This window comes from Pseudorasbora parva, chromosome 14 (assembly GCF_024679245.1).
Source record: "Pseudorasbora parva isolate DD20220531a chromosome 14, ASM2467924v1, whole genome shotgun sequence".
In the NCBI taxonomy this organism is placed as follows: Eukaryota; Metazoa; Chordata; class Actinopteri; order Cypriniformes; family Gobionidae; genus Pseudorasbora; species Pseudorasbora parva.
In genome coordinates, this window is record NC_090185.1 from 28,042,156 (window position 1) to 28,060,356 (window position 18,201).

General features: G+C 39.5%; 1 long non-coding RNA gene across 1 annotated transcript in view; it reads right to left on the reverse strand.

Annotated features, from left to right (window-relative positions):
* LOC137039579 (uncharacterized) overlaps positions 1-18,201 on the reverse strand; it is a 54,414-nt gene that overhangs the window by 34,531 nt on the left and 1,682 nt on the right. The gene's annotated exons all lie outside the window — the stretch shown is intronic.

The window sequence follows — 18,201 nt, forward strand, 5'->3', positions numbered from 1 at the left end:
GATTGGTTTATTGCACATTATACCCAACACACACACGATTCATTAAGAGACTAGGTACAACACTATTGGACCATGCGTCCGGCACACAGGGCCATTTTTTTTAATTTTTAAACTGGCAAAAGAGGATTCGGACACGCCCTAAGTGCACCTGCGCCATGTGTTTCCATGCATTAGTTAAAATAGGGCACCTAATATCAAAAGTCACATGTATTCCCTCCTTCACTTAACATTACAGCGACTTGCTTGTTGAGAAGGTTCTCCATGAGATTTCTGGATTGGAATGAACTTCTGGACTCCTGCTATCGCTTCGGGGTCCCACTTCCAAACCACAATAAACAAAGACATGGAAAATCAGGCTCTCCGAATGAAAGATGACTGATGCTACACCAGGAGGAGTTGAGTAGCAGGTCACAGCTTGTTACTTTTGGAGTTCTAAATGGTATATTGGAGGAGATCTGTGGGAGATGGCTTGAAATACAGATGTAACTGGCAGGGAGAGGAGCCGGGAGTGTTCCTGCTGCCCAGCGATCCATCAGCACTGAGTTCTCACCAGTGTAGATTTTCAAGCAGCTGGCACTGCGCTCATACACACTCTCGCATACAGCATAAACCTTTTATTTCCTGTCCCTATCACTTGCTTAAATCACATAAACACGCTGGTGATGAAAGATATGATAAGGATGAGAAGAAACAGAGCAGATCCTTTCGGGAACGCTGAGGTTTTTAGAAAGGTTAAGGTAGTAGCGTGGGTTATGCTATGCTAACTGATATGATTGGGTCACGCTCTCTCCTAGAATAGCTGTGAGCTCTTTTTCTTCTGGTCACCTTACACGGCGAGCGAGTGGCGCAACACACTCTTACAAAACTAGAACATGCGCTTGCGGTGTAGATTGATAATAGTAGTCTTGTTTGGTCTCGTTACACCAGGAGATGTGCGGTGTTGACAAGGTGTATGTCAGCCAACTGTCCTTGTTAAACCGTACAAATATCCGTGAGATTGTTAATGCTTCATGTGCGTGTGATAACAGACATGCCAGACTGGTATTTTGCTATAGCGTAATGAAGCAACCTCACTCGCTGTCAGCTCTTCTGTACAGCGTCGTCCATCATTTGGGTGTGCTTTGAGTTCAAATGTGTTGTGAAATCACTCGCTTTGGTTCTCCTAAAATGCCAATTGAAAGTCAGTATTCTCTTTATATTCTTAAAGGGATACCCTCAAAAAAATATGCCGTTGAGCGAACGTCTCGTTACTTTCCTGAATAGGGAACGAGACGCTGCGTCACCCGAGTTCCATTTAAAGGGAACATCTTGGTTACGACTGTAAACTTAGTTCCCTTTCAAGGGAACTCACGCTGTGTCACTACTTTAGGGTGGCGCAGCATCTCGTTTCCTTGAAAGGGAACGTCTTGGTTACGACTGTAACCTAAATTCCCTGAATAGGGAACGAGACGCTGCGCCACCCTAAAGCGTGACACAGCGTGAGTTCCCTTGAAAGGGAACTTAATTAAATTAAAGCTACACTGCGTAACTTTTTTAGTTTATTCTTAGCTAAAAACACTTAGTTCTTTCAAAAATATATGTGCTCATTAATGTATATTTACTGCTTTCAAGTAATAAAGTATTCTCGTAAGTTTATAATATGCCATTGAAAATACATACAGGTGAGGGGTTCGAATCCTGGTCGCCATGTTGCCCCTCCATCTTGAAAGTACATTAGCCAAAGAGGACATACTCTTAAATTCAAGCTTCGTTTTTTGCGTTTTAACACTTGATGGCACTCATGAACGAGGTCGAACTGGAAGCCATGTTAATCTTGGACTAAATCGGCCACCGTAGGAGTTAAAACGAAATCGGAATTCAGAGGAACAGAAACTATTATTCATTGGATGGTCATATACCTTTACACCGCTAGATGGGGAAAAAATATCACACAGTGTAGCTTTAAGAAAAACTTTTCCCCGAAATTGAATTACCGTATTTTCCGGACTATAAGTCGCACTTTTTTTCATAGTTGGGCTGGTCCTGCGACTTATAGTCAGGTGCGACTTATATATCAAATTTAATTCATACTGACTGACAAGAATAAACATATAGCCGCGAGAATGCGCTCTATGCTGCTCCTGTAGCCTAATATTTACTTATAGACAACAACTTAGAAAGACTGAACACAAACAAAATGCCCCCATAAAGAAAATCTTATTCTGCAAAACACAAACAGCATGTTGTAAAATATGCAGCGGAGAACGAGTCTCACAGAGTTCGTCTCGCGCGGCTGAGCCTCTCCCGGCAGAGTTCAAGCGTCTGTGGACTCGTTCCTTCAGCTCTGGCCATCTTGCTTACAGTCCGCAAGTAGATTTCTTTTTCTTCTTCATCACAGTTAAAGTAACCTCTGCTTTTCGCCAGTCCCTTACAAGTTTCTCACTCACTTCAAACTTTCTTTCTTCTGCTCGGGTTATGCAGTGAAGCGGGCACGAGCGAGTGCACGCGAGCAGGTGCTCACATGCGCGCGCGGGTGCTCGCGTGCTCGCATGCGCGCGGCTCCAGCTCTGCCCTAATGCGACTTATAGTCCAGTGCGACTTATATATGTTTTTTTCCGCGTCATGGCGCATTTTTTGACTGATGCGACTTATACTCCGGAGCGACTTATAGTCCGGAAAATACGGTACATTTTTCAAACAGAATCGAATTGGTTTGAAATGATTTGTTGTATAAACTTAAATTAATTTAGTCAAGACTACTAAAACAGTTGTGTCCTTCCTACTATATAAAGTATGATAAAGAGGAGTAGAGCTGATTACCATATGTAGACTGTGGGAACTGTATCAAACAAATGTATTTTTATCATTTCTATTCAAACCAATAGTGTCAACGTAACACTTGATCACATGCTAAGTAAAACATTTGTAGTATTGATCAAGTATTGATCAAGTGAAAAACTCCTCATTGAGAACAGCATATAGTTCACATAGTACCCACAGCCTAACCACAAGATCTACACTTCAGCTTAATGGTAACCTCAAAAATCAACACAAAATAACATAACTTTTAAATGTAAAATATAACTGTCAAATATAACATCAAATTTAACAGGTTAACCCATTTACTACAGGCAACCCATTTACTAAAAAACTAATTAAACAGCATTTAATTTCTCTCCTGATTCATCCCTATGCAAAGCATGCTGGAAACTAGAAATGCATTTCTAGTTCAGTCAGCAAATGTAGTCCCAACGCAAATGGTTTAGGTTAACTTAAAATTGTACAAATTTGATTTATTTAACTTGATTTGTGTTGTTTAGCTTATTTCAAAAAGTACACAGAAGTATCCTAGAAGTGGTCCATACGTTGTATTCTAAATATTCTGAAGTAAACACACTAACATTTATGCCATTATTCCCTACAGTGCTCTTAACTGGAGAACCGGACCATTGAGTCAGTGAATCACATGGATCAATCCTAATCAAACTATAGAAAGCTGTTGGAACCATATCAACCTATTCCTGTAAAAATAGTTAACCTGAAAGAGAAAATCGGCTATAGCAGAAGTCAGTTAATGCTAGGTTAATAGCCATGATAGCACCCCTAGTGGCAGCACTGAGAATACAACAAAATTCCACAATGCATATTGGCATCATATCACTGATAGAATAGATAACAGCTATGAAATATAGTGCTATCAAATAGTAAAAGACTTGATGTTTTAAAGTGCTTTTTAAAAGGAAGTACAGGTTTTTCTGCATACAAGATTTTTTTATCTTTAAAACAAACATACAGTAAATCTGTTAAACACACACACAGACACACCAACGAGATAACGATGTTTAATTCTCAACACATTATAGTCAGCAAACACGTTCTCAATTACACTGGCAAAATCCTTATCGGTTTTTCACAAGCCAATAAAACTCAACATGTACAAAGGTATAAAGTGACAGCAAATAAAGAAATGTTTGAACACAACCGCCATAAAAGCAGTGCTGACATATGTGAATATCTCAGGGCAGTCTCATAATGTCTTTTTACAGCTTAGGGAAGAGGAAGAACAACTGTTTGTTCACAAACAGAGTCTTCTGTAAATTTGCTGACATGTCTGTGATGCTGCATTTAACTCTGCAGACGTCCTCAGAAGAGCCCTGGGAAAAGCTAACCTTGGTTTGCACAGGTTCACGCTGCAAACAATGCCAAAGTGAGCTTTAATAGTAAAATTAGGACATGCTTTATTTCATGTACCCCTTTATACTATGTTTCTGAATTATGGCGGGAGCCTTGATTTAATGTAGATTAATCTGAGGCTGAATCTAAATGCCAGATACTTCATGGCGCCGTTCATGTCTAATGTTAAAATGTTCATCAGCTCAAAGCGGCTGCACTCCTTCACCTTTCCTCCAAAGCAGCCACATGACTTTCTATGTGCTTGTCTTTCTCTTTTTTTATCTAAGCCAATCGACATGTTGGCAGTCCATCCAAGTACACTTCATTTCAAGGTCCAAAATAAGCCAGAAGAAGTACCTGGAATGTCTCCCAAACCAACAGAATACATTCACCTCAGCGTTCCAGACAAACTGCGTATCGCTGGAGCTAGCATACATGCGCTTGTGTGTGTGGTTTATGTATAAACCATTCCTCGGTGGTTATTTCAATAAGATGACTAAAACCTGTAGGTCGCCGTACTGGACTCTTCAAATCTAGCAGCACAGCTGTTTCAACAGAACTGAACAATGAACCCCTGTGACTCCAGGCATTTACTCGCTCCCTTTGTCCTCCTTTTCTTCAACACTTGCTTCTTCTATGATCTCACACCTTTCGCTGTCGTGAAACTGACCAGCTGTTAATGCGGTGTAGAGTTCCAGCTCATTAACTATACGAGGCAAAGATGAAATAAAAGAACGAGACTGCGGATTTATGAAACTGTCTAATTCACTAAACACATCCGTTCTATGCACATTACGCACATTATAGATTTCATTTTATTCACAAATTCAGTGTTATGTGTGTGATTGCATACTTTTGCAGTCTAACTGCAAAAATGCTAACTTTTGAGAACTGGTTTCAAAGTGCAAGTTTTTGAAAACAATAGCGTTATCGTCTCAGTGTAAAGAAACAATTACGTGTTCAGTCTATAGGCGCATAGTTTCTTTACAAAGTGATATCGCCACCCACTGGCCTGGCATGAATAATACAGCTTTTTTAATAATTTCACAGATAAGTGTGAATGGGGATCTTTTTGACGACGTTATAAAGGAAATCCTTTTCCACTTTTTGTACATGTAAATGTACCCTAAGTCCCCTACAATAATTAGAACTGGACAAATTGCCCCCGCCCAAAATTCTTGATGCTTGATGCTTTGACTCTGGTCCAACTCTCATGCCCGTGGACCGGGTTCGAGACCCGCTTGGAGCGGGCGGTTCGAACAGAAGGGGTCACACTGGTGCCGTGACTTAGGAGTGAGGTTTAGGGGGGTGAGTGTAACGGAGGCCAGCTAGTAGTTGCTTTGCGAGTAAACCTCACTCCTCTGACCTCAAGAGACGCTCTAGCTTTAGCCTCCTTGTTAGAGTGTCTAACTCTCATGCTGGCGGACCGGGGTTCAAGTCCCACTTGGAGCGGGCGGTTCAAATAGGAGGGGTTACATTAGGATCCCAAAACGTTTTAAAAGTTACATTTTTAGGCTGCTCAGCGGTCTGACAGCATTTTTCAAGGTCAAACTGATTGAGATGGCTAATCAAATCAAAGAAGGCAGGGCTTACTGTTCACTGAAGACGAGTGCGAATTCCAACGCAACACTTTGGTTTTTGCTGTGAAAGAGTCTGTGGTAAGATGTAAATAGATGTACATATTTGAAATATAACTGTTTTTAGATAGACATGTTAAACTACTGACAGAAATATCCAAAAATGTCACAGTTTTGAATCGAAAAGATGCTATCATTTACATTATTTATGTCATTCCTAATGAAATATAATGAGACAAGAAACGTTTCCCATTTTTGATACATTACACGTACGAATAAGAGTGAATGTGTGTACATTTTAAAATAAATTATTTTAAAATAAATTGTCATAACTACTGTAATCCCTTTTAATAATGTAATTCCTTTAAATAAATAAAAATACATATACCCCAATAACACCACCTCCCAAAATGCAAAAAAAAAAAAAAGGTGCTGTGCTCTATTCTCTAAATCAGGGTTTCCGAAAATGGGGGTCGCAAACCCCTGGAGGTTTGTGAGGGAACTACATTTTTAATATTACAAATTGTATTTTAAAAATGTTCTTTGTTAATTAAATAAAAGCATGTTTTGTGACAGTTAACTGATGTCAGACAGCGAATAATGAACATGCAAAAGTGTTGTTAAATTATTGAAAGATTAACTTTAAATCCCAAGGGCTACTACAAGTAGTGTTGCCGAGTCCATGTTGTTCCCGCAGAATTGGGCTACTTTTACACTGTTGTCGTGGGTAGTTTTTGTAGTCTGCGGGTTAAGTGATCCCCTTTTACTCCTCGGAATGCAATTTTTTTTACCGGGAAACCCCATCTGGAATGCGATAAGGCTAGTTTTTGTTAGCAATTGGACAGGATTTATTGTGTAAAGCTGGCAACCCTGACTACAAGTTATTTTAGGTCAAAAGGGTTCGGCTGACAAAATGTTTGGGAATCCCTGCACTAAAAGAAATCAGCTAAAAACATCGACCATAAAATTAGAGCTAAGCACAAATTAAATGCCACAATGCTCATCTCTTAATATAATTATAATATAAATATATGGTAAATATAAATTTACCATCATTTAGTCACCTTAGTGATTTTTGAACTGAAAAACTTGTTTGCACTTGCTCTGCCTTATGTGCCAATGTGAGGCTAAAATCTAGAACACACACACACACTGCACTGCAACTTGATCGCTTATTTTTCATAAGGACACACATACATAGACAAACACACACATTCTAGTCTCATTTTTCTCATAGCTAAATTGCGGCGCTCTGAGCTCACTGTTTCCATCTGTGATGAGGCCATTTACCCCAGTACAGTTGATCAGAGCCAAGGTGGAGTAATGGGCCATAAGTAAAAGTCCGGTTTCAATATGTTTTATTGGGACAAAGGTCCAAAATTTACTTTCCAAGGCTTCCAAAAAAAAAAAAAAAAAGATTTATGAGGGTAATTTGAGCGATCTGAGCAGGGCAGTTTTATACGCCTTGGCTGAACAGCACTGATAATTAACAGTAACTCTTTAAAGGAATGCCGTTTCATTTATGTTGTTCTAAAAAACGAATTATCATCAATCGTAGCAATTACCACCAGACTCTTGAATTTCCGCTTTTTTCGGACATGGATTTCAAAACAACAGCTCAGAGGGAATAATGGTCAGCAAGTGTGAGAGGTTTGGACCGTGATGTTTGCATTGTGGGAGTTGTGAATTTTGACAGCTGCATTAAAGGTCTGTTAGGCCTCTCAGCTGGTTGTTTACTTAGATGCAGAACACACACACACACACACACACACACACACACACACACACACACACACACACACACACACACACGAGATGCATGCATTTATAGACTGAAATAGCATTCCTTACATAATATCCTAAATTCCAAAACCTAGGCTTCAATCCCCCAAAATGAAGATAAATGAGGTTCAGAAGCATTCATTAAGATACTGACTTTTCGCCAAAATGTAAGCCATAATATCACGTATGCAGCTCATTTTAAAATGTGGAATTAAGCGATTTTCTGTGATTGTGCAAACTTCCAATTTACTAGCCACTACTGGTAAATAACTTTAAAGGGGGGGGGGGGGGGGGACTCAGTGTTTCAGTCAATCTCATGTCAATCTTGAGTACCTATAGAGTAGTATTGCATCCTTCATATCTCCGAAAAGTCTTTAGTTTTATTATATTTATAAAAGAAATATGGGCTGTACCGAGTCTTTCCAGAAAAAAACGAGCGCCTGGAGGCGTATCGTGTGGGCGGAGCTAAAGAATGACGAATGCGCAAAGCGGTGACGTCCTCAAGCGTGGAGAAACCCAATGGCTATATCAGCTAATACAGATATGATCCAGAATCAAATCTGAGGCAGAAATAAATTGAACAGGAGAAACAGCAGGATGTCCGTCTCTGTGGTATGTACTGTATTTAGGGGCCTGTCAACATTTGTGTGTCTTTACTCGCAGTTTATGAGGACATGATTCGGTTTATGGACTATTGTATGCGACTAAAGTTAGACCTTAGCAGTAGCAAGCGAAACGGTTTTGCACGTCAGACTAGTGTAACGTTATACAGAGAACAGCAATGGAGTAACCGTTAGCGCATTTGAATGATGAAGCACACGATCGTGTCGTTTACTGATGTTTACTCACGCGACGGTAGCCAATAGCAGAGACATTTGAAGCAGTTTTACTCACCGGCTGCTTCCAAAGCAGGACCGAACCTTTATCGCTGGGACCGCGCCGTCAAAAACACACTTCTTTGGTATGATTTGGTGAAGTCCTGTGACAGCAGTGGCGTGTAAATCCACTTTGCGACGCGACTGAAGCAATGTTGTGAAGCTTCCTGTCATTTCTGCGTTCAAATCGGTTCAAATGCAGCGCTGCCTTCCCGGAATGCTGTGCTGAAGCGTTGAAGTCGCTCAATGTCAAAGTGGAGGAATAAAGTGGAGCGCGGCGCGGACTATAACCGACATAAGTGTTCACGGATGACTGGATCTGCACCTGAGAGAGTGTTTACGGGCGTGCATTTCCTCTCTCGCTCTAGTCACGCGCGCGCGCACCCTACCGGGAGAAGAGCCCGTACGGCCCATACAAGGACCTTCCGCTCGGTTCACGTCAAGCCGACCCACACTCGAAAAAAACTCTCCGAAACTTGTGAGAAACCGGAAGGAGTATTTTTGACACAGAAATACTCCATCAAACGTCCAACATTAGTTTTTGAAACTTTGTCTATGTTTAGGATGGAAATCCAAGTCTTTAACAGTGTAAAAAGCTCAGTATGCATGAAACAGCATTTAACCCCCCCTTTAAGAATCAGTGGCAGCGGTAGACTGGGGCTTGCTGGGGCCATAGCCAGCAAATTTACTTAGCACCAGCATCTTTTACTCTCAGTGTCACTTTCATTAAAAGCCTGAAGAATAAGATAATGTAAATCAATTTTGTAAATGTGCCTATATAAACAATGGTAAATAATGGGGGAGGAGTCAATCCCACGCTCAGGTATGGCACGCGCATTAGAAATAGCGATCATATTAAGCTCCTCATCAACAGCGATCATGTTGGAGAGCTATGAAATATGAAGCAAAAGACTGCAGACTTTAGACACATTTCCAAAAACACACCAAAATATATCCTAGATTTTAATAGGATTCTTACACTGTGTTTGCTCTAGCTAGTCTAGAGGTGATGAAAAAATAAAGAGAAGTAGTTGTTTTCCATTTAAAAGCAGTATCATTTTAAAAACTTGCACTTTGAAACCCGTTTTTAAAAGTTAGTATTTTCAGGCCCCCAAAATTCTGTGTAGATTAATGTTAAACAGGCGTCTTTGAACGTAGTTCAAGCAAGAATTAAATAAACAAAGTCAATTCTATATTAGTACTCAAGGATGTTTCTAAATAACGATTACAATGTAAAGCATGGTTTCATTCAGTATGTTGCTTGAGTAAAAAGTATTGCAAAAACTAAGTAGAAATTACTCAAACTTTGAGTCAAGTTAAAATGACTCCAGCCAAGTAAAATGAGTCAAGTTCTTTGTTAATTGTACTTAGTCAAGTAGAGTTTACTTAATTCCATATGTTAAATTTACTTTAGAAAACATTTTACGTAATGTGTTTATTCAGTGCTAAGTTTTAAAATCTTTAATTTCTTTAAAATGTTTGTTTCAGTTAGGATGATGCCTTAAAATAGCTAAGATCGGTAAATTAGATCTCAGATCTATGTACAGATGAATTATCTACACAGTGGTCCTTATATCAGACATAGAACCGGATAGATTTGAACTACTTGCACTAAATTACAACTTATTAGTCTTGGTCTGAGAATCTACAGTTTAATGTCAGGTCAAAGTGGCCAATCTCTCTCCTGTGGCCATGTTTTACAAGTCATCTCTGGCCTAAAGAGGAACCCGGGAGCCTTGTTCCCACAGGGAGCACGACCTCTGAGATTACCCAGCCACCATGAAGCTGCATTGGGAAAGCAACACTGCACGGGTTCCCCTGCATTATGGAGTTGAAGGTCAAGGCCAGCCTGGCTGAGAAGAACATCACTGAAATGCATTTACTTGCCTTTTTTTTTTGTCTTCCTCTACAAAACACTACAACATAATCTTGCTTTGAAGGTGCCACCATCAATGATCTACTCACTCCTCAATAAAAAAGCAACTCAATAGACAATTTCATTGCTCAAATATTACATGATGGGCTTCACATTTCTTTGTTTCGGAAGTTCCTTCTAAATTTTCTTCAAATTTGATGTTTCAGAGTTAGCAGGGTGCACCAAACTCTCCCGCTGTGAGTTTTCCCTCCTTTCCTCAAAGTTTGATGCCCATAAATCTGACAAACCCCACACACCGTCACCAAATATACTGTTTATGTTTCAGAGGCTCTAGACGAGAGGGCAGCCATGAGAGATGAGAAAGCGACAGGGTTCACACGAGCTTTCAGTGATTTAGGGATCTGTCACTTCGCACCAGAAACTAACCAGTCAAGACGAGGCAAAATTACTTTTACACTTGGGTTAATTACGGGCCTGGCTTTGATTCTGTCTTGTGGCATTTTCGTCTAATTATATGTTTAAAGAGAATGAAAGGAACTGTTTGTCAAATGCCCATTGTAGTAAAAAAAGGCCCTTGCCTGACCTATAACAAGAACACACTGCGGGTAACTCACCCTAAATGGAGTCACAAAGGACATAAGTAAAATACTGGGACCAGTTTTATTGTGTTATATTTATACTCCTCGATTATAAGTTTATAATCTTGCCATTCCGGAACTGTAGATGACATTATCCTTAGACAAACGAGAGTAATGAGTCAAAAATGGGTAATGAGAAACTTCTCAAAAGTCTATCAGTCCGATCACTGGTTGCTAGAATTTTTTTTCCACGTTTGCCTCCTGCTGGTGTCTACCAGCAGCCTTTTTTCCTTTGCAAAACAAGTCGAGTCTTTACATGAAGCAATTGTTTCCTTCCCCATTTTTCGGTCAACCTCTGTAATTGCTGTGCATGTGGTTAAACAATGTTCCGCTGATTGAAACAGCTATAATCAAGGCACCAATTGGGACTGGACCAAAACACTCACTTGATGCTGGTCTGAATCTGTCCTCAGTACAGACAGTCTATATAGTCTATCCATCTGCTGTAGGTTTGTTTCCAAAAAATCTGGGCTGCATATTGATAATGAACTAGTTCCAAAACACCCCACCCCGGAGGATATATTTTTCCTTTCTTTTTCCTCCTCACAGGACAGTACATCAAAACAAAACTTGAGACCTATTAAATAATGGATATAAAGTTGAATCAGTGCTCACCGCCTAAAAAAACCCACCAATAATAAATATAGTTAAATAATAAATATAGTAAACCCTAGTATACCTGGTCACCAGCATAAATTTGGACGCTGGTTTACTAGTGGTCCTATCTGGTTACTTAACTAGCAAGTCTTCAGTGGTCAACCAGCTTTATTAACTGGTGTACAGAATAGCTATGCTAATCTATAAGTTAAACAGCAATATAAGCATTAGTCAAAATTCAAAGTTTCTTAGTAGGAACTTTACCAAAAAAGAAAAATCATAAGTTGACTAAAGAAAGACCAGGACACAACGATCTTGCCTAAAAGACATTTATTTAAGTGTGCTGTAAGTATGCTTCTTTTAAACCAAAAAATAAGAAAGTATACTTTGTTTACTTTTTATACTTCTCAAAAATATACTTAAAATTAGACTTAAAGGGTTAGTTCACCCAGAAATGAAAATTAGATGTTATCTGCTTACCCCCCAGTGCATCCAACATATAAGTGTGTTGGCTTCTTCAGTAGAACACACATTAAGATGAACTCCAGCCGTTGCTGTGTGTCAGTCATATAATGGGGTGAATAGGTAACAATTCTATGAGAGCAAAACAAACAAACAAACAAACAAAAAAAAAAACATATTCATCTAAAAAAAATGAATCTATGCCCTGATCGCGCCGAGAGTACACTTAAAAGTAGACTTTAAAAAAAACTAAAACCTAGTAACTACTAGTATGCTTACAGGTTCACTTGTTGTATTGTTGGAGTACAAATGAAAAGCTAGTAAACTAGTTGTGCACTCAAAGTTTACTAGTGTTACACTTATAGTGCATCTAAAAGTATACATTTATACACTAAAAAGTGGGCCAATTTAGTCCCAAGCAGTATTGAAATTGTACACATACAAGTGTAATACAGTAATAGTATTCTTACTACATAAAGTATACTTAAAATATAATACAATTTTTACTTAAATATGCTTAATAAAATGAACTTTGAAGTATACTTTTTGTTTGTTTTTTAAGGGTAGTTCCTGGAGTAATAACTATTGGTGGTCCAGGCACAACCTTGTAACATAAGCCATAACCATATCATAAACATAAAATACCCCTGAAATCAGAGGGACTTCAGCCCATTTACCATTGTTCAGTGGATTTTTGGAGCTGAAAATCAGTCATTTAAATAGAGATCCAACCAATCTGGAATTTCGAACGATTTTCTCAAGCAGAGTTCGCAACTTGTTTAAATTTATCCCATCACACAATTAGCATCTACTGTGTTGACCAATAGAAAGCTGACTGGTTTGAAAGAGACATCTGCTTCATGCTGACAACAGACAATGGACTTTTTTGGCCAGAAAAATTCGCTAATTTGACCACACCATTACCCTAGTTCTTTTCATATGCCAAAAATGTGATTGTTTCATAGTTGGGGTGCTTACTCTTGCTCTTTCCAGATGATCAAGGCTTTGGGGCCCATTTACAAAACATAAACTCAGCAGGAAGGTACATCGCCAAGAGTAGGAATGAACACCCTTGGTTTTAAGAATGTTGTTTCAAGGATGTTGATCCAGGAATATGTCCTACTTGGCAATGTCAAGGTCATGAAGATGGTAAGGTGGATAGCTGAGGCAACCCAGCAAGCAATTTTGCTTTTAAAAGTCCAAAAACAGCCCTGATGTCAGGGCTCAAACAAGGCAAAATTTGGTCTGTCAGTGAAATGTATTATCTAACCATAGACCAAGAATAGACTAGTCTAGAACATGAACATGTCAAAGAATTGAAACACCTTGTAATGACTGTTGACTTTACTTAGGCTACATGATGGAATATCATACATCTCGCAAGTTATTTGGGCAAAAACTAAATGTAAGCAAATTCAAGGTTATTTTGGCTAGAAGTGGGTTATTCATAGCCAGACTATATTGGGTCTATAGCCTAGTTAACCGAGATGATGAAATGATGGCTATTGCTTGATGAAAAGGAAGGCCTATTGAGAACTGAACCCTAGTGTGACCCCTTCATATTTTGTTTAGAGTTCAACCTTGGTCCTGGAGAAACCTTAACTCTGCACATTTTGGAAGCCTCCCTTGCCTAGCACACCTGATTCAACACATGCTCATGAACGAAAGTCCCTGTGCCAAATAAGAGACATCCAAAATGTGCAATGTTGGTGGTGCTCCAAGATTATAAAACACATGCTCTCGGCTCAGTCTCATAATACTTTCTTCATGTTATTCTACTCATTCCAAAAACTTTAACCCTGCCATATTAAACACGCTAACACAAATCAAGTTATCATAAAGTTAAAAAAGAGTGACCCTAGATCAGTTTGGTGCGTGGATTTATTTGTTCCTGCAGCACATAAACACATGCTCAGTAACTCTACTCCTCTTTTTTAAGCGGTGATGTGTGGCCTTGGTTGGAAAGAACATAATCTACGTAATAGCGCTGTAATCTAATGGTGAATTACGGTTAATTCTTGAAAACGAGCAACATCCCTCTGACCTCCGAACTTTGATCCTTCCTCGCTCTGCCCCTCGACCCGCATGTGGCAGTGATCAGAGCCAATAAGAGTATTGGAACTGGGAATGAGGGGAAATGGGAGTAATGGGAAACAGATTCACACACACACACACACACACACACACAAATGCCGCAAGATTGCAGTTATTTGGCCTGTGAAAATCCCATTTAAGGACGTTGAGATGCTGGTGTCGTACTCTGTGATTACTGTTATCCTGCTGTGTTGTCTATCATTTGTGACTTCTCTGGGATCACATCTCCCTTCATTTCTCCAGGACCACAGTACCTCCCTCTTTTTCCCTTTCTGTCTTTCTGATTCTTCTCAGGACACTCATGGCATATGGCACCAGTCACTCACCAATACATATTCCGCACAAAATTTTGGCTGAAAATCTTACGATCTGGCTCCTTGGTTTTAACCCACTTTGAACGAGTCTAATTTTGTGGTATCACCTAGATCAGGTAAACAGCACATCAAAACCAAACAAACTGTGGTTGGTCCCCTAAATGTCAGTTCAAAGGTCTCTTCCTGTCGAAGTGGGCGGTTCTTAGCCAGAATAATGGCACTATATAATGACACCAGATGCTTCCTAACTACCATGGGTCAAGCATAACAAACCACCCCCATACCATATACTGTGGATACAATTGAATATCAGAAATGCATTCATTCACACACACAGCAAACACTCATCCAGCTTTAAACACGTTTAATAAAGCGAAATGTTTAAGGAACAAGCATATAATCATGTGAAAGAACGCCTTGCCTTGGTCTTTAATGAGTTTTTGGGGCTCGTTTTAATGAAAGGTCATAGCCTCTACTCGGTTCCCACATACCCGCACTTGCCCAGCAAGCGAGCTGGAGAAACGCAATTACCACCATAAAGTTCCTTTGTGACAGCTTTACCACACTAGCTTCTGATCAGAGCCAACTGTCAATCTGTCCTGCTCCACAAATAAATCAAATATTTTAGCTTAAGGACATTGGGCTCATTACATATTAACTCGCTATAGTCTATAGTCTTTATACACAGGTTAGACGCATCCCACACTTTTTGTGCAACAGACATGAATGATATCGTGATGTGCCGCTTGTTGTGGAGATTATTTGCTAAACACTCAGACTAAGTAGATGATACAATGGATGAAAGAATCTCAGAAGGGGCTCGAATCAAAGAGCCATAGACCAGTATCCAAAACACTATTGCAAATCCCTAGAAACCATTCAAAGCCACCACTGACATTTTTATTAGAAAAGTGTAAAATAGTTTACCCTTGTGAAAGCACACTTTACCATACTTAAAGAGTACTTAAGTACAGAAATAATATAGGCCTACAGTACTTTAAAATAATATATTTAAAGGCACAATATGTAAGATTTTTAGATATCCAAAACCCACTAGAACAATGTTTTGGACTTGTCTACTTACATTATCCCAAATGTTTCTAAGAACATTCAAATTCAGATAAATAAGCAATTTTAACTAGAAGCTAAACTGTGTTCATTTATCAATATTCATTGTTAAAAAATTAATCATTGGATAGCTCAACAGTTAGTCTTATGCTGCGTTCTCACCGCACGCGAATGACGCGAATAAATCGCGCTATTCTTGTGAAGTTGGGCACGTGAACATTTTGAATCCATTTGCTCCATTCGCGCGTGAAATTCGCTTCATTCGCGTGTGACATTCACTACACAACAGACGCGAATTCGCGTCATGGGAGGGGGTTCTGCCAGGCAGCGGCAGTCGGCAGATGGACTGGAGTTAAGGCTGCTCTCACCGGGGTTGATGAGCGCTGAGCTCCGGTGATCGCCTGACTCTCACACCTCCGAAAACACCAGATCAAATTTTCAAATAGGAACTCTCTCACCTATTTGAGCTTTAAACAACTACATTCTCGCCCTAAAAAACTTTTAAAACTACATTTTGTGACACAATAACAGTAGTATTTTTAAATTACTCTATTCGCCTCTGGGTTTCCCCTATGGGTTTCCCATACGTCACTTCACCACATGACAGCAGTAAGCAGGCTCCTCATTGGTTAACGCGGCGCAAAGCCAAAGTTCAGATTTTTCAACTTGAGCGATTTGCGTGTTTCGCGTGATCCTTGCCGCATCATTTGCGCGACTCGCACTATTCGTGCCACAGAATGCCTATTCGCATCTCTGCATTGACTTAACATGTAAATCTCTCGCGCGAATTGTGTCATTCGCGTGCGGTGTGAACGCAGCATTGTTTAAATTTAGTTTGCACGTACCATGTTTAACCATGCCTATTGACCGGAAGAAGCAGTCTGTGTCTCAACATTAAGCCGGATGTCATGCTGGTCTCTCAACAATCGCTCCAGCGGCCTCAATCCGCTCCATCGCTTCATACTACAGTAACATTATTAAATGTGTAATACATTAGCTCATCCATGAATATGATTTCTGCCCCAGTAACATCAGATTCTTTTCCACCGGCTGTAGACGTCAAGACAACACCTCCCATGATTTTGCAAAATCAAGGTGTCATCAAGATACTCTTTGTTTTGAATTAGCGACCTCAAGTGGCAAAAATTACATATTGTGCCTTTAAGTCTGAATTGAATTTAATGTTTGCGGACACTTATTTGCATGTTAACTTAAATGTAATTCAGTTAATTAAAATGTACTATAGTGTTTTTATCCATTTATCTTCTTTTAATATCATTCTTCTAATGTCTTTGAAATATGGATATTGTGTCCTGCTGAATGCAGTGACAAGAATTAAACTAAAATATACTATTTTTATACTACTGTATATCCTTTAATAAATGTATTACACATTTTTAATGATGTTGCAATTTAGTACATTAGAAATATATAAACTTTAAATATAATATGAAACACCACATGACAGTTAAAAGTATAATCAACTACTTCACAGTGTTTTGCTTTAGTATGTCAGTCAACACAAAATAGGTGCATTTCTTTAAAGCGTGACAAAAGAATATTAAAACAATGATATAATTTTAAGTTTTTAAAAGTGCACTTAAGTGTGTTAGGAAACAGCTATGAAAGTGCTTTTAAGTGTGTTAGGAATCAGCCATGAAAGTGCACTGAAGTGCGTTAGGAATCAGCCATGAAAGTGCACTGAAGTGTGTTAGGAATCAGCCATGAAAGTGCACTGAAGTGCGTTAGGAATCAGCCATGAAATTGCACTTAAGTGTCTTAGGAATCAGCCATGAAAGTGCACTGAAGTGTGTTAGGAATCAGCCACGAAATTGAACTTAAGTGTGTTAGGAATCAGCCATGAAAGTGCACTGAAGTGTGTTAGGAATCAGCCATGAAAGTGCACTGAAGTGTGTTAGGAATCAGCCATGAAAGTGCACTGAAGTGCGTTAGGAATCAGCCATGAAAATGCACTGAAATGTGTGTTAGGAATCAGCCATGAAAATGCACTGAAATGTGTGTTAGGAATCAGCCATGAAAATGCACTGAAATGTGTGTTAGGAATCAGCCATGAAAGTGCACTGAAGTGCGTTAGGAATCAGCCATGTAAGTGCACTGAAGTGTGTTAGGAATCAGCCATGAAATTGCACTTAAGTGTGTTAGGAATCAACCATGAAAGTGCACTGAAGTGTGTTAGGAATCAGCCATGAAATTGCACTTAAGTGTGTTAGGAATCAGCCATGAAATTGCACTTAAGTGTGTTAGGAATCAGCCATGAATGTCCAGTTAAGTGTGTTAGGAATCAGCCATGAAAGTGCACTGAAGTGTGTTAGGAATCAGCCATGAAAGTGCACTGAAGTGTGTAAGGAATCAGCCATGCAATTGCACTTAAGTGTGTTAGGAATCAGCCATGAAAGTGCACTTAAGTGTTTATGGAAACAGCCATGAAAGTGCACTGAAGTGTGTTAGGAATCAGCCATGAAAGTGTACTTAAGTGTGTTAGGGAACAGCCATGAAAGTGCACTTAAGTGTGTTAGGAAACAGCCATGAAAGTGCACTGAAGTGTGTTAGGAATCAGCCATGAAAGTGCACTTAAGTGTGTTAGGAAACAGCCATGAAAGTGCACTGAAGTGTGTTAGGAATCAGCCATGAAATTGCACTTAAGTGTGTTAGGAAACAGCCATGAAAGTGCACTTAAGTGTGTTAGGAATGTGCACTTAAGTGTGTTAGGATGCTTGGCAAAAGTGTGCATCGAGGGCACATTTC